Source organism: Pleurodeles waltl, unplaced genomic scaffold, assembly GCF_031143425.1.
Source record: "Pleurodeles waltl isolate 20211129_DDA unplaced genomic scaffold, aPleWal1.hap1.20221129 scaffold_39, whole genome shotgun sequence".
NCBI classification, from domain to species: Eukaryota; Metazoa; Chordata; class Amphibia; order Caudata; family Salamandridae; genus Pleurodeles; species Pleurodeles waltl.
In genome coordinates this window covers 17,545-32,750 of record NW_027150097.1, presented here as the reverse complement: position 1 = coordinate 32,750, position 15,206 = coordinate 17,545, and the positions used below count along the sequence as shown (strand labels likewise).

Here is a 15,206-nt window from a genome sequence, read left to right as displayed (position 1 = left end):
TAAAGTCGTTCTTTCACACCGTACATTTCCATAAGTTTCTCTCTCCTTGTAAGTTATCCGGTGTGAAGGCCAAGTGGAGTCAGGTCCACACTGTGCGTCTTACAGTTGTGTAGCCAGAGTAGAGAGGTGTCCACACAGACACAGGACGTAGACAACACCTGTGTGTACCATCACGTGCCCCCAGCAACGCCTATAGAATAATGTATAGATGCCCCCAAACCGCAGAAACCACGAGGGGAATAAAAAGAGGAAGAGACGGGTTATGTCAGAGATACAAATGGTTTCCTGCTCAAGACCTGCAATAAATTAAAACAAAAGTATTATTACAAACATTCCAGGTCCTAACGATATTGGAACTCAGATTGCTGGATTCAGAGTCCAGAGTGCTAATCATTACATGATGGAATCAACGTCCACGATCCTCAACCCTAGGAGTCCTGAAGCAGTGTCAGTCGCCACCTACTGTCTATCGCTTGAATTCGTTCACACTGTAAATCAAACATGACAAATCCAACAGCACAACTAAAATGTGTATTTCACAAGTAATAACATAAAAACAGAAATATACTTTTGCTGATGCAGAAACAAAGAAAACGTCTTGTCTGATGCTTCGAAATCTCCATTTAGCATGGCCCCTTAACTAACCACCAAGAGTCTTTGCACGGCTGGGAACCTTTGTAAAAGAGTCAGTGGGTCACTGTGAATGCAGCAGATCTTCACCCCTGTATTTCTTACAAAGAAGCAGAGTTTTATTCCAGGTACAGGAGGCATCCCTGGTGTCTGATACTACCGGTAGTGTTCAGCCTACCCTCTCTGAGAGAGCAGCAGTGAGGGTACAAAGCACACTGGTTGCAAAATGTGGACACTGCAAACAACAGCTGCAATATCACAGATGATATAAAACACATAAAGTACTCAAGTCTTATACTAGATACAACACAGCAGGGAAATCATGTCATAAAACAAATGATGAACCCACAGTATGGACGGGGCAGGTAATAAAATGCAAATTTCCCATGGTGGGACCACAGTCAATTGCTGCCTTCTTCTCTGTGCCCCGGTCTCTTTATATAATCTGTACTTTTTGTTGTGCAATAAAAGAAAAACAAGGAATAAACCTTCATAGTATTAATGTACAGGTCAAGGGCTGGGGAGAGAGGGCAGTAGATTTGGGAGTTGGCGTAAACCTCTGACGGCATTAGATGGAAGCAGAAGACAAAGCAAGTGACATTTATTAAGACTTTAGGTGCATTTAGGTTTATAGAAAAAAAATGAGAAACTTTAAAATGTCTGAGTAGTGAAAAAATAAATGGAGTTCCCATACCGGGAGTCGAACCCGGGCCACCTGGGTGAAAACCAGGAATCCTAACCACTAGACCATATGGGAACTGTGAACTCATCATACAGCTCAGTATATGTGAGGTGTCTCCCAAGGTCACACTGCATTCCGTACACTGAGAGTTATATTGTTCTTCTCAGTAGTACACAATCAATTGGGGTAACAGACACCTCACTTCTGACAAAAGAGAAGGAATCACCAGAAGTCATCATTTCTGCCACAACCTGTCAGTTCTCATTATTTACAACCTTAGAACTTCTACACATACACAGAGCCCAGGACACGGAGGACAGCAGCAGTCCCTGCATTCACTATTACTAACCCCTCCCCTTGAGCCAGACAAAGCCACGCCCCTCCCGTAGGACACTCCTGGGTTTCCTCACCAGACTGATGGCCCCACAGACCCCTCTCCAGTTATCTTCCAGCTGCTTCCTTGACGACACTCCCCTGCACCTGTCACAGGCTCCAGGCTGCCCTCCTGGGGCTCGAGTTATACTCCTTCTCTATCTACTAACAGCACCGACTCCAGTCCTGACACTGGATTGGTTCACACAGAGAAGAAACAGCTCAGAAGTAGTCTGGGTTGTTCCCAGGTACCTGCATCTTCACAGAGTGACCGCCAGGGGGCAGCACAGCCAAAGCACTCACAGCCCACAAGGCTACGAATCATCAATTGGATGTCAGCAGCCTTGACAGAGGCGCAGAGACTAGTAATTCCACAATATTTTGGGACAGCAGAGGAAGAAGCAAGTGCTGAGCTGAAGTGGTCACTGCTGTTTTGTCACAAGACCAGACATATGTTCTTAAAAGCATGTAAGCGCACATTCTTAGGCATTCTCGGTCGTCTTCTCCCTTTGTGACATTATACCAATTGAATACACCCGAATGGAGAAAAGTTAAAATATAAGGTACTAGGAATATGCGCCAAAGGTAGGCAAATTAAACATTTCAAGTACAAATATTACCATATTTATTGATGTAAAATGTAAACAAGTTAGACTGAAAATATGTGTGTGTGTGTTTACAAAGGATGTCTAAAGTGTATGCTGTGAGGTCAGGTTGCAGTTCACTACTTGCACTTGTGCCTTTCACAAGTGTGAGTACCCAGTTACACTAATGTCTGCTCTGACTTGTTATTCTGAGAGTCATGTGCTAAAGGGGGGCTTCCACCCTAGTTTGAGGGACCAGAGTACGAATGCCCCAGGGCACAGGAAGTACACAGTCCTCATTGATACAACTGTGGCCCAGTAACTTCTGACTGCCCTTTGACCCCACAGACTGGCACATATATGTCATCAGACTATAGCACCGTGGTGCATATGCACATATGTGCATGTACACGTCAGCCAGTTTTTTATTCATTTATGTGCTAATACTGTTCAGCATCAGGATGTGATGTCGAAGGAGACTGGTGGAAAGCGCCGAAGTCTCTGGTATTTCAAGACAAAACTAGAGACCTTTTCACACTCATATACTGCTCCAGGCAGATCTTCCACTGCAAATGCAAGTTATATGAGTCCAGCTGAAAACTGTTTATTTTTGGGTACTTGCTTTAGTCAAAGGTTACCATTTAAAACTCACAAAAAAAAGCAAAGGGCAATTTCATACATTAACTCTTTGGTAAAGTCGTTCTTTCACACCGTACATTTCCATAAGTTTCTCTCTCCTTGTAAGTTATCCGGTGTGAAGGCCAAGTGGAGTCAGGTCCACACTGTGCATCTTACAGTTGTGTAGCCAGAGTAGAGAGGTGTCCACACAGACACAGGACGTAGACAACACCTGTGTGTAGCATCACGTGCCCCCAGCAACGCCTATAGAATAATGTATAGATGCCCCCAAACCGCAGAAACCACGAGGGGAATGAAAAGAGGAAGAGACGGGTTATGTCAGAGATACAAATGGTTTCCTGCTCAAGACCTGCAATAAATTAAAACAAAAGTATTATTACAAACATTCCAGGTCCTAACGATATTGGAACTCAGATTGCTGGATTCAGAGTCCAGAGTGCTAATCATTACATGATGGAACCAAAGTCCACGATCCTCAACCCTAGGAGTCCTGAAGCAGTGTCAGTCGCCACCTACTGTCTATCGCTTGAATTCGTTCACACTGTAAATCAAACATGACAAATCCAACAGCACAACTAAAATGTGTATTTCACAAGTAATAACATAAAATAGAAATATACTTTTGCTGATGCAGAAACAAAGAAAACGTCTTGTCTGATGCTTCGAAATCTCCATTTAGCATGGCCCCTTAACTAACCACCAAGAGTCTTTGCACGGCTGGGAACCTTTGTAAAAGAGTCAGTGGGTCACTGTGAATGCAGCAGATCATCACCCCTGTATTTCTTACAAAGAAGCAGAGTTTTATTCCAGGTACAGGAGGCATCTCTGGTGTCTGATACTACCGGTAGTGTTCAGCCTACCCTCTCTGAGAGAGCAGCAGTGAGGGTACAAAGCACACTGGTTGCAAAATGTGGACACTGCAAACAACAGCTGCAATATCACAGATGATATAAAACACATAAAGTACTCAAGTCTTATACTAGATACAACACAGCAGGGAAATCATGTCATAAAACAAATGATGAACCCACAGTATGGACGGGGCAGGTAATAAAATGCAAATTTCCCATGGTGGGACCACAGTCAATTGCTGCCTTCTTCTCTGTGCCCCGGTCTCTTTATATAATCTGTACTTTTTGTTGTGCAATAAAAGAAAAACAAGGAATAACCATTCATAGTATTAATGTACAGGTCAAGGGCTGGGGAGAGAGGGCAGTAGATTTGGGGGTTGGTGTAAACCTCTGACGGCATTAGATGGAAGCAGAAGACAAAGCAAGTGACATTTATTAAGACTTTAGGTGCATTTAGGTTTATAGAAAAAAACTGAGAAAGATTAAAATGTCTGAGTAGTGAAAAAAAATAAATGGAGTTCCCATACCGGGAGTCAAACCCGGGCCACCTGGGTGAAAACCAGGAATCCTAACCGCTAGAGCATATAGGAACTGTGAACTCATCATACAGCTCAGTATATGTGAGGTGTCTCCCAAGGTCACACTGCATTCCGTACACTGAGAGTTATATTGTTCTTCTCAGTAGTACACAATCAATTGGGGTAACAGACACCTCACTTCTGACAAAAGAGAAGGAATGACCAGAAGTCATCATTTCTGCCACAACCTGTCAGGTCTCATTATTTACAACCTTAGAACTTCTACACATACACAGAGCCCAGGACACGGAGGACAGCAGCAGTCCCTGCATTCACTATTACTAACCCCTCCCCTTGAGCCAGACAAAGCCACGCCCCTCCCGTAGGACACTCCTGGGTTTCCTCACCAGACTGATGGCCCCACAAACCCCTCTTCAGTTATCTTCCAGCTGCTTCCTTGACGACACTCCCCTGCACCTGTCACAGGCTCCAGGCTGCCCTCCTGGGCTCGAGTTATACTCTTTCTCTATCTACTAACAGCACCGACTCCAGTCCTGACACTGGATTGGTTCACACAGAGAAGAAACAGCTCAGAAGTAGTCTGGGTTGTTCCCAGGTACCTGCATCTTCACAGAGTGACCGCCAGGGGGCAGCACAGCCAAAGCACTCACAGCCCACAAGGCTACGAATCATCAATTGGATGTCAGCAACCTTGTCAGAGGCGCAGAGACTAGTAATTCCACAATATTTTGGGACAGCAGAGGAAGAAGCAAGTGCTGAGCTGAAGTGGTCACTGCTGTTTTGTCACAACACCAGACATATGTTCTTAAAAGCATGTAAGCGCACATTCTTAGGCATTCTCGGTCGTCTTCTCCCTTTCTGACATTATACCAATTGAATACACCCGAATGGAGAAAAGTTAAAATATAAGGTACTAGGAATATGCGCCAAAGGTAGGCAAATTAAACATTTCAAGTACAAATATTACCATATTTATTGATGTAAAATGTAAACAAGTTAGACTGAAAATATGTGTGTGTGTTTACAAAGGATGTCTAAAGTGTATGCTGTGAGGTCAGGTTGCAGTTCACTACTTGCACTTGTGCCTTTCACAAGTGTGAGTACCCAGTTACACTAATGTCTGCTCTGACTTGTTATTCTGAGAGTCATGTGCTAAAGGGGGGCTTCCACCCTCGTTTGAGGGACCAGAGTACGAATGCCCCAGGGCACAGGAAGTACACAGTCCTCATTGATACAACTGTGGCCCAGTAACTTCTGACTGCCCTTTGACCCCACAGACTGGCACATATATGTCATCAGACTATAGCACCGTGGTACATATGCACACATGTGCATGTACACGTCAGCCAGTTTTTTATTCATTTATGTGCTAATACTGTTCAGCATCAGGATGTGATGTCGAAGGAGACTGGTGGAGAGCGCCGAATTCTCTGGTATTTCAAGACAAAACTAGAGACCTTTTCACACTCATATACTGCTCCAGGCAGATCTTCCACTGCAAATGCAAGTTATATGAGTCCAGCTGAAAACTGTTTATTTTTGGGTACTTGCTTTAGTCAAAGGTTACCATTTGCAACTCACAAAAAAAAAGCAAAGGGCAATTTCATACATTAACACTTTGGTAAAGTCGTTCTTTCACACCGTACATTTCCGTAAGTTTCTCTCTCCTTGTAAGTTATCCGGTGTGAAGGCCAAGTGGAGTCAGGTCCACACTGTGCATCTTACAGTTGTGTAGCCAGAGTAGAGAGGTGTCCACACAGACACAGGACGTAGACAACACCTGTGTGTAGCATCAAGTGTCCCCAGCAACGCCTATAGAATAATGTATAGATGCCCCCAAACCGCAGAAACCACAAGGGGAATGAAAAGAGGAAGAGACGGGTTATGTCAGAGATACAAATGGTTTCCTGCTCAAGACCTGCAATAAATTAAAACAAAAGTATTATTACAAACATTCCAGGTCCTACCGATATTGGAACTCAGATTGCTGGATTCAGAGTCCAGAGTGCTAATCATTACACGATGGAACCAACGTCCACGATCCTCAACCCTAGGAGTCCTGAAGCAGTGTCAGTCGCCACCTACTGTCTATCGCTTGAATTCGTTCACACTGTAAATCAAACATGACAAATCCAACAGCACAACTAAAATGTGTATTTCACAAGTAATAACATAAAAACAGAAATATACTTTTGCTGATGCAGAAACAAAGAAAACGTCTCGTCTGATGCTTCGAAATCTCCATTTAGCATGGCCCCTTAACTAACCACCAAGAGTCTTTGCACGGCTGGGAACCTTTGTAAAAGGGTCAGTGGGTCACTGTGAATGCAGCAGATCTTCACCCCTGTATTTCTTACAAAGAAGCAGAGTTTTATTCCAGGTACAGGAGGCATCTCTGGTGTCTGATACTACCGGTAGTGTTCAGCCTACCCTCTCTGAGAGAGCAGCAGTGAGGGTACAAAGCACACTGGTTGCAAAATGTGGACACTGCAAACAACAGCTGCAATATCACAGATGATATAAAACACATAAAGTACTCAAGTCTTATACTAGAAACAACACAGCAGGGGAATCATGTCATAAAACAAATGATGAACCCACAGTATGGACGGGGCAGGTAATAAAATGCGAATTTCCCATGGTGGGACCACAGTCAATTGCTGCCTTCTTCTCTGTGCCCCGGTCTCTTTATATAATCTGTACTTTTTGTTGTGCAATAAAAGAAAAACAAGGAATAACCCTTCATAGTATTAATGTACAGGTCAAGGGCTGGGGAGAGAGGGCAGTAGATTTGGGGGTCGGTGTAAACCTCTGACGGCATTAGATGGAAGCAGAAGACAAAGCAAGTGACATTTATTAAGACTTTAGGTGCATTTAGGTTCATAGAAAAAAACTGAGAAAGATCAAAATGTCTGAGTAGTGAAAAAAAAAAAAATGGATTTCCCATACCAGGAGTCGAACCCGGGCTGCCTGGGTGAAAACCAGGAATCCTAACCGCTAGACCATATGGGAACTGTGAACTTTTTGAACAGCTTAGTGTATGTGAGGTGTCTCCCAAAGTCACACTGCATTCCGTACACTGAGAGTTATATTGTTCTTCTCAGTAGTACACAATCAATTGGGGTAACAGACACCTCACTTCTGACAAAAGAGAAGGAATCACCAGAAGTCATCATTTCTGCCACAACCTGTCAGGTCTCATTATTTACAACCTTAGAGCTTCTACACATACACAGAGCCCAGGACACGGAGTACAGCAGCAGTCCCTGCATTCACTATTACTAACCCCTCCCCTTGAGACAGACAAAGCCACGCCCCTCCCGTAGGACACTCCTGGGTTTCCTCACCAGACTGATGGCCCCACAGACACCTCTCCAGTTATCTTCCAACTGCTTCCTTGACGACACTCCCCTGCACCTGTCACAGGCTCTAGGCTGCCCTCCTGGGGCTCGAGTTATACTCCTTCTCTATCTACTAACAGCACCGACTCCAGTCCTGACACTGGATTGGTTCACACAGAGAAGAAACAGCTCAGAAGTAGTCTGGGTTGTTCCCAGGTACCTGCATCTTCACAGAGTGACCGCCAGGGGGCAGCACAGCCAAAGCACTCACAGCCCACAAGGCTACGAATCATCAATTGGATGTCAGCAGCCTTGTCAGAGGCGCAGAGACTAGTAATTCCACAATATTTTGGGACAGCAGAGGAAGAAGCAAGTGCTGAGCTGAAGTGGTCACTGCTGTTTTGTCACAACACCAGACATATGTTCTTAAAAGCATGTAAGCGCACATTCTTAGGCATTCTCGGTCGTCTTCTCCCTTTCCGACATTATACCAATTGTATACACCCGAATGGAGAAAAGTTAAAATATAAGGTACTAGGAATATGCGCCAAAAGGTAGGCAAATTAAACATTTCAAGTACAAATATTACCATATTTATTGATGTAAAATGTAAACAAGTTAGACTGAAAATATGTGTGTGTGTTTACAAAGGATGTCTAAAGTGTATGCTGTGAGGTCAGGTTGCAGTTCACTACTTGCACTTGTGCCTTTCACAAGTGTGAGTACCCAGTTACACTAATGTCTGCTCTGACTTGTTATTCTGAGAGTCATGTGCTAAAGGGGGGCTTCCACCCTAGTTTGAGGGACCAGAGTACGAATGCCCAAGGGCACAGGAAGTACACAGTCCTCATTGATACAACTGTGGCCCAGTAACTTCTGACTGCCCTTTGACCCCACAGACTGGCACATATATGTCATCAGACTATAGCACCGTGGTACATATGCACATATGTGCATGTACATGTCAGCCAGTTTTTTATTCATTTATGTGCTAATACTGTTCAGCATCAGGATGTGATGTCGAAGGAGACTGGTGGAGAGCGCCGAAGTCTCTGGTATTTCAAGACAAAACTAGAGACCTTTTCACACTCATATACTGCTCCAGGCAGATCTTCCACTGCAAATGCAAGTTATATGAGTCCAGCTGAAAACTGTTTATTTTTGGGTACTTGCTTTAGTCAAAGGTTACCATTTGCAACTCACAAAAAAAAGCAAAGGGCAATTTCATACATTAACTCTTTGGTAAAGTCGTTCTTTCACACCGTACATTTCCATAAGTTTCTCTCTCCTTGTAAGTTATCCGGTGTGAAGGCCAAGTGGAGTCAGGTCCACACTGTGCATCTTACAGTTGTGTAGCCAGAGTAGAGAGGTGTCCACACAGACACAGGACGTAGACAACACCTGTGTGTACCATCACGTGCCCCCAGCAACGCCTATAGAATAATGTATAGATGCCCCCAAACCGCAGAAACCACGAGGGGAATGAAAAGAGGAAGAGACGGGTTATGTCAGAGATACAAATGGTTTCCTGCTCAAGACCTGCAATAAATTAAAACAAAAGTATTATTACAAACATTCCAGGTCCTAACGATATTGGAACTCAGATTGCTGGATTCAGAGTCCAGAGTGCTAATCATTACATGATGGAACCAACGTCCACGATCCTCAACCCTAGGAGTCCTGAAGCAGTGTCAGTCGCCACCTACTGTCTATCGCTTGAATTCGTTCACACTGTAAATCAAACATGACAAATCCAACAGCACAACTAAAATGTGTATTTCACAAGTAATAACATAAAAACAGAAATATACTTTTGCTGATGCAGAAACAAAGAAAACGTCTTGTATGATGCTTCGAAATCTCCATTTAGCATGGCCCCTTAACTAACCACCAAGAGTCTTTGCACGGCTGGGAACCTTTGTAAAAGAGTCAGTGGGTCACTGTGAATGCAGCAGATCTTCACCCCTGTATTTCTTACAAAGAAGCAGAGTTTTATTCCAGGTACAGGAGGCATCTCTGGTGTCTGATACTACCGGTAGTGTTCAGCCTACCCTCTCTGAGAGAGCAGCAGTGAGGGTACAAAGCACACTGGTTGCAAAATGTGGACACTGCAAACAACAGCTGCAATATCACAGATGATATAAAACACATAAAGTACTCAAGTCTTATACTAGATACAACACAGCAGGGAAATCATGTCATAAAACAAATGATGAACCCACAGTATGGACGGGGCAGGTAATAAAATGCAAATTTCCCATGGTGGGACCACAGTCAATTGCTGCCTTCTTCTCTGTGCCCCGGTCTCTTTATATAATCTGTACTTTTTGTTGTGCAATAAAAGAAAAACAAGGAATAAACCTTCATAGTATTAATGTACAAGTCAAGGGCTGGGGAGAGAGGGCAGTAGATTTGGGGGTTGGTGTAAACCTCTGACGGCATTAGATGGAAGCAGAAGACAAAGCAAGTGACATTTATTAAGACTTTAGGTGCATTTAGGTTTATAGAAAAAAACTGAGAAACTTTAAAATGTCTGAGTAGTGAAAAAATAAATGGAGTTCCCATAGCGGGAGTCGAACCCGGACCACCTGGGTGAAAACCAGGAATCCTAACCACTAGACCATATGGGAACTGTGAACTCATCATACAGCTCAGTATATGTGAGGTGTCTCCCAAGGTCACACTGCATTCCGTACACTGAGAGTTATATTGTTCTTCTCAGTAGTACACAATCAATTGGGGTAACAGACACCTCACTTCTGACAAAAGAGAAGGAATCACCAGAAGTCATCATTTCTGCCACAACCTGTCAGGTCTCATTATTTACAACCTTAGAGCTTCTACACATACACAGAGCCCAGGACACGGAGTACAGCAGCAGTCCCTGCATTCACTATTACTAACCCCTCCCCTTGAGACAGACAAAGCCACGCCCCTCCCGTAGGACACTCCTGGGTTTCCTCACCAGACTGATGGCCCCACAGACACCTCTCCAGTTATCTTCCAACTGCTTCCTTGACGACACTCCCCTGCACCTGTCACAGGCTCTAGGCTGCCCTCCTGGGGCTCGAGTTATACTCCTTCTCTATCTACTAACAGCACCGACTCCAGTCCTGACACTGGATTGGTTCACACAGAGAAGAAACAGCTCAGAAGTAGTCTGGGTTGTTCCCAGGTACCTGCATCTTCACAGAGTGACCGCCAGGGGGCAGCACAGCCAAAGCACTCACAGCCCACAAGGCTACGAATCATCAATTGGATGTCAGCAGCCTTGTCAGAGGCGCAGAGACTAGTAATTCCACAATATTTTGGGACAGCAGAGGAAGAAGCAAGTGCTGAGCTGAAGTGGTCACTGCTGTTTTGTCACAACACCAGACATATGTTCTTAAAAGCATGTAAGCGCACATTCTTAGGCATTCTCGGTCGTCTTCTCCCTTTCCGACATTATACCAATTGTATACACCCGAATGGAGAAAAGTTAAAATATAAGGTACTAGGAATATGCGCCAAAGGTAGGCAAATTAAACATTTCAAGTACAAATATTACCATATTTATTGATGTAAAATGTAAACAAGTTAGACTGAAAATATGTGTGTGTGTTTACAAAGGATGTCTAAAGTGTATGCTGTGAGGTCAGGTTGCAGTTCACTACTTGCACTTGTGCCTTTCACAAGTGTGAGTACCCAGTTACACTAATGTCTGCTCTGACTTGTTATTCTGAGAGTCATGTGCTAAAGGGGGGCTTCCACCCTAGTTTGAGGGACCAGAGTACGAATGCCCAAGGGCACAGGAAGTACACAGTCCTCATTGATACAACTGTGGCCCAGTAACTTCTGACTGCCCTTTGACCCCACAGACTGGCACATATATGTCATCAGACTATAGCACCGTGGTACATATGCACATATGTGCATGTACATGTCAGCCAGTTTTTTATTCATTTATGTGCTAATACTGTTCAGCATCAGGATGTGATGTCGAAGGAGACTGGTGGAGAGCGCCGAAGTCTCTGGTATTTCAAGACAAAACTAGAGACCTTTTCACACTCATATACTGCTCCAGGCAGATCTTCCACTGCAAATGCAAGTTATATGAGTCCAGCTGAAAACTGTTTATTTTTGGGTACTTGCTTTAGTCAAAGGTTACCATTTGCAACTCACAAAAAAAAGCAAAGGGCAATTTCATACATTAACTCTTTGGTAAAGTCGTTCTTTCACACCGTACATTTCCATAAGTTTCTCTCTCCTTGTAAGTTATCCGGTGTGAAGGCCAAGTGGAGTCAGGTCCACACTGTGCATCTTACAGTTGTGTAGCCAGAGTAGAGAGGTGTCCACACAGACACAGGACGTAGACAACACCTGTGTGTACCATCACGTGCCCCCAGCAACGCCTATAGAATAATGTATAGATGCCCCCAAACCGCAGAAATCACGAGGGGAATGAAAAGAGGAAGAGACGGGTTATGTCAGAGATACAAATGGTTTCCTGCTCAAGACCTGCAATAAATTAAAACAAAAGTATTATTACAAACATTCCAGGTCCTAACGATATTGGAACTCAGATTGCTGGATTCAGAGTCCAGAGTGCTAATCATTACATGATGGAACCAACGTCCACGATCCTCAACCCTAGGAGTCCTGAAGCAGTGTCAGTCGCCACCTACTGTCTATCGCTTGAATTCGTTCACACTGTAAATCAAACATGACAAATCCAACAGCACAACTAAAATGTGTATTTCACAAGTAATAACATAAAAACAGAAATATACTTTTGCTGATGCAGAAACAAAGAAAACGTCTTGTATGATGCTTCGAAATCTCCATTTAGCATGGCCCCTTAACTAACCACCAAGAGTCTTTGCACGGCTGGGAACCTTTGTAAAAGAGTCAGTGGGTCACTGTGAATGCAGCAGATCTTCACCCCTGTATTTCTTACAAAGAAGCAGAGTTTTATTCCAGGTACAGGAGGCATCTCTGGTGTCTGATACTACCGGTAGTGTTCAGCCTACCCTCTCTGAGAGAGCAGCAGTGAGGGTACAAAGCACACTGGTTGCAAAATGTGGACACTGCAAACAACAGCTGCAATATCACAGATGATATAAAACACATAAAGTACTCAAGTCTTATACTAGATACAACACAGCAGGGAAATCATGTCATAAAACAAATGATGAACCCACAGTATGGACGGGGCAGGTAATAAAATGCAAATTTCCCATGGTGGGACCACAGTCAATTGCTGCCTTCTTCTCTGTGCCCCGGTCTCTTTATATAATCTGTACTTTTTGTTGTGCAATAAAAGAAAAACAAGGAATAAACCTTCATAGTATTAATGTACAAGTCAAGGGCTGGGGAGAGAGGGCAGTAGATTTGGGGGTTGGTGTAAACCTCTGACGGCATTAGATGGAAGCAGAAGACAAAGCAAGTGACATTTATTAAGACTTTAGGTGCATTTAGGTTTATAGAAAAAAACTGAGAAACTTTAAAATGTCTGAGTAGTGAAAAAATAAATGGAGTTCCCATAGCGGGAGTCGAACCCGGACCACCTGGGTGAAAACCAGGAATCCTAACCACTAGACCATATGGGAACTGTGAACTCATCATACAGCTCAGTATATGTGAGGTGTCTCCCAAGGTCACACTGCATTCCGTACACTGAGAGTTATATTGTTCTTCTCAGTAGTACACAATCAATTGGGGTAACAGACACCTCACTTCTGACAAAAGAGAAGGAATCACCAGAAGTCATCATTTCTGCCACAACCTGTCAGGTCTCATTATTTACAACCTTAGAGCTTCTACACATACACAGAGCCCAGGACACGGAGTACAGCAGCAGTCCCTGCATTCACTATTACTAACCCCTCCCCTTGAGACAGACAAAGCCACGCCCCTCCCGTAGGACACTCCTGGGTTTCCTCACCAGACTGATGGCCCCACAGACACCTCTCCAGTTATCTTCCAACTGCTTCCTTGACGACACTCCCCTGCACCTGTCACAGGCTCTAGGCTGCCCTCCTGGGGCTCGAGTTATACTCCTTCTCTATCTACTAACAGCACCGACTCCAGTCCTGACACTGGATTGGTTCACACAGAGAAGAAACAGCTCAGAAGTAGTCTGGGTTGTTCCCAGGTACCTGCATCTTCACAGAGTGACCGCCAGGGGGCAGCACAGCCAAAGCACTCACAGCCCACAAGGCTACGAATCATCAATTGGATGTCAGCAGCCTTGTCAGAGGCGCAGAGACTAGTAATTCCACAATATTTTGGGACAGCAGAGGAAGAAGCAAGTGCTGAGCTGAAGTGGTCACTGCTGTTTTGTCACAACACCAGACATATGTTCTTAAAAGCATGTAAGCGCACATTCTTAGGCATTCTCGGTCGTCTTCTCCCTTTCCGACATTATACCAATTGTATACACCCGAATGGAGAAAAGTTAAAATATAAGGTACTAGGAATATGCGCCAAAGGTAGGCAAATTAAACATTTCAAGTACAAATATTACCATATTTATTGATGTAAAATGTAAACAAGTTAGACTGAAAATATGTGTGTGTGTTTACAAAGGATGTCTAAAGTGTATGCTGTGAGGTCAGGTTGCAGTTCACTACTTGCACTTGTGCCTTTCACAAGTGTGAGTACCCAGTTACACTAATGTCTGCTCTGACTTGTTATTCTGAGAGTCATGTGCTAAAGGGGGGCTTCCACCCTAGTTTGAGGGACCAGAGTACGAATGCCCAAGGGCACAGGAAGTACACAGTCCTCATTGATACAACTGTGGCCCAGTAACTTCTGACTGCCCTTTGACCCCACAGACTGGCACATATATGTCATCAGACTATAGCACCGTGGTACATATGCACATATGTGCATGTACACGTCAGCCAGTTTTTTATTCATTTATGTGCTAATACTGTTCAGCATCAGGATGTGATGTCGAAGGAGACTGGTGGAGAGCGCCGAAGTCTCTGGTATTTCAAGACAAAACTAGAGACCTTTTCACACTCATATACTGCTCCAGGCAGATCTTCCACTGCAAATGCAAGTTATATGAGTCCAGCTGAAAACTGTTTATTTTTGGGTACTTGCTTTAGTCAAAGGTTACCATTTGCAACTCACAAAAAAAAGCAAAGGGCAATTTCATACATTAACTCTTTGGTAAAGTCGTTCTTTCACACCGTACATTTCCATAAGTTTCTCTCTCCTTGTAAGTTATCCGGTGTGAAGGCCAAGTGGAGTCAGGTCCACACTGTGCATCTTACAGTTGTGTAGCCAGAGTAGAGAGGTGTCCACACAGACACAGGACGTAGACAACACCTGTGTGTACCATCACGTGCCCCCTGCAACGCCTATAGAATAATGTATAGATGCCCCCAAACCGCAGAAACCACGAGGGGAATGAAAAGAGGAAGAGACAGGTTATGTCAGAGATACAAATGGTTTCCTGCTCAAGACCTGCAATAAATTAAAACAAAAGTATTATTACAAACATTCCAGGTCCTAACGATATTGGAACTCAGATTGCTGGATTCAGAGTCCAGAGTGCTAATCATTATATGATGGAACCA

General features: G+C 43.9%; 5 non-coding genes across 5 annotated transcripts; all 5 read right to left on the bottom strand.

Moving 5' to 3' along the window:
- Positions 1 to 1,315: 1,315 nt before the first annotated feature.
- Positions 1,316 to 1,387, bottom strand: TRNAE-UUC (transfer RNA glutamic acid (anticodon UUC)). Its single transcript has one exon. It is a non-coding gene; the product is annotated as a tRNA-Glu (tRNA).
- A 2,889-nt stretch (positions 1,388 to 4,276) lies between these two features.
- TRNAE-UUC (transfer RNA glutamic acid (anticodon UUC)) lies at positions 4,277 to 4,348 on the bottom strand. The gene has a single exon. It is a non-coding gene; the product is annotated as a tRNA-Glu (tRNA).
- A 2,889-nt stretch (positions 4,349 to 7,237) lies between these two features.
- Positions 7,238 to 7,309, bottom strand: TRNAE-UUC (transfer RNA glutamic acid (anticodon UUC)). Its single transcript has one exon. It is a non-coding gene; the product is annotated as a tRNA-Glu (tRNA).
- Positions 7,310 to 10,196: 2,887 nt separating this feature from the next.
- Positions 10,197 to 10,268, bottom strand: TRNAE-UUC (transfer RNA glutamic acid (anticodon UUC)). The gene has a single exon. It is a non-coding gene; the product is annotated as a tRNA-Glu (tRNA).
- A 2,886-nt stretch (positions 10,269 to 13,154) lies between these two features.
- On the bottom strand, positions 13,155 to 13,226 carry TRNAE-UUC (transfer RNA glutamic acid (anticodon UUC)). The gene has a single exon. It is a non-coding gene; the product is annotated as a tRNA-Glu (tRNA).
- Positions 13,227 to 15,206: the final 1,980 nt, after the last annotated feature.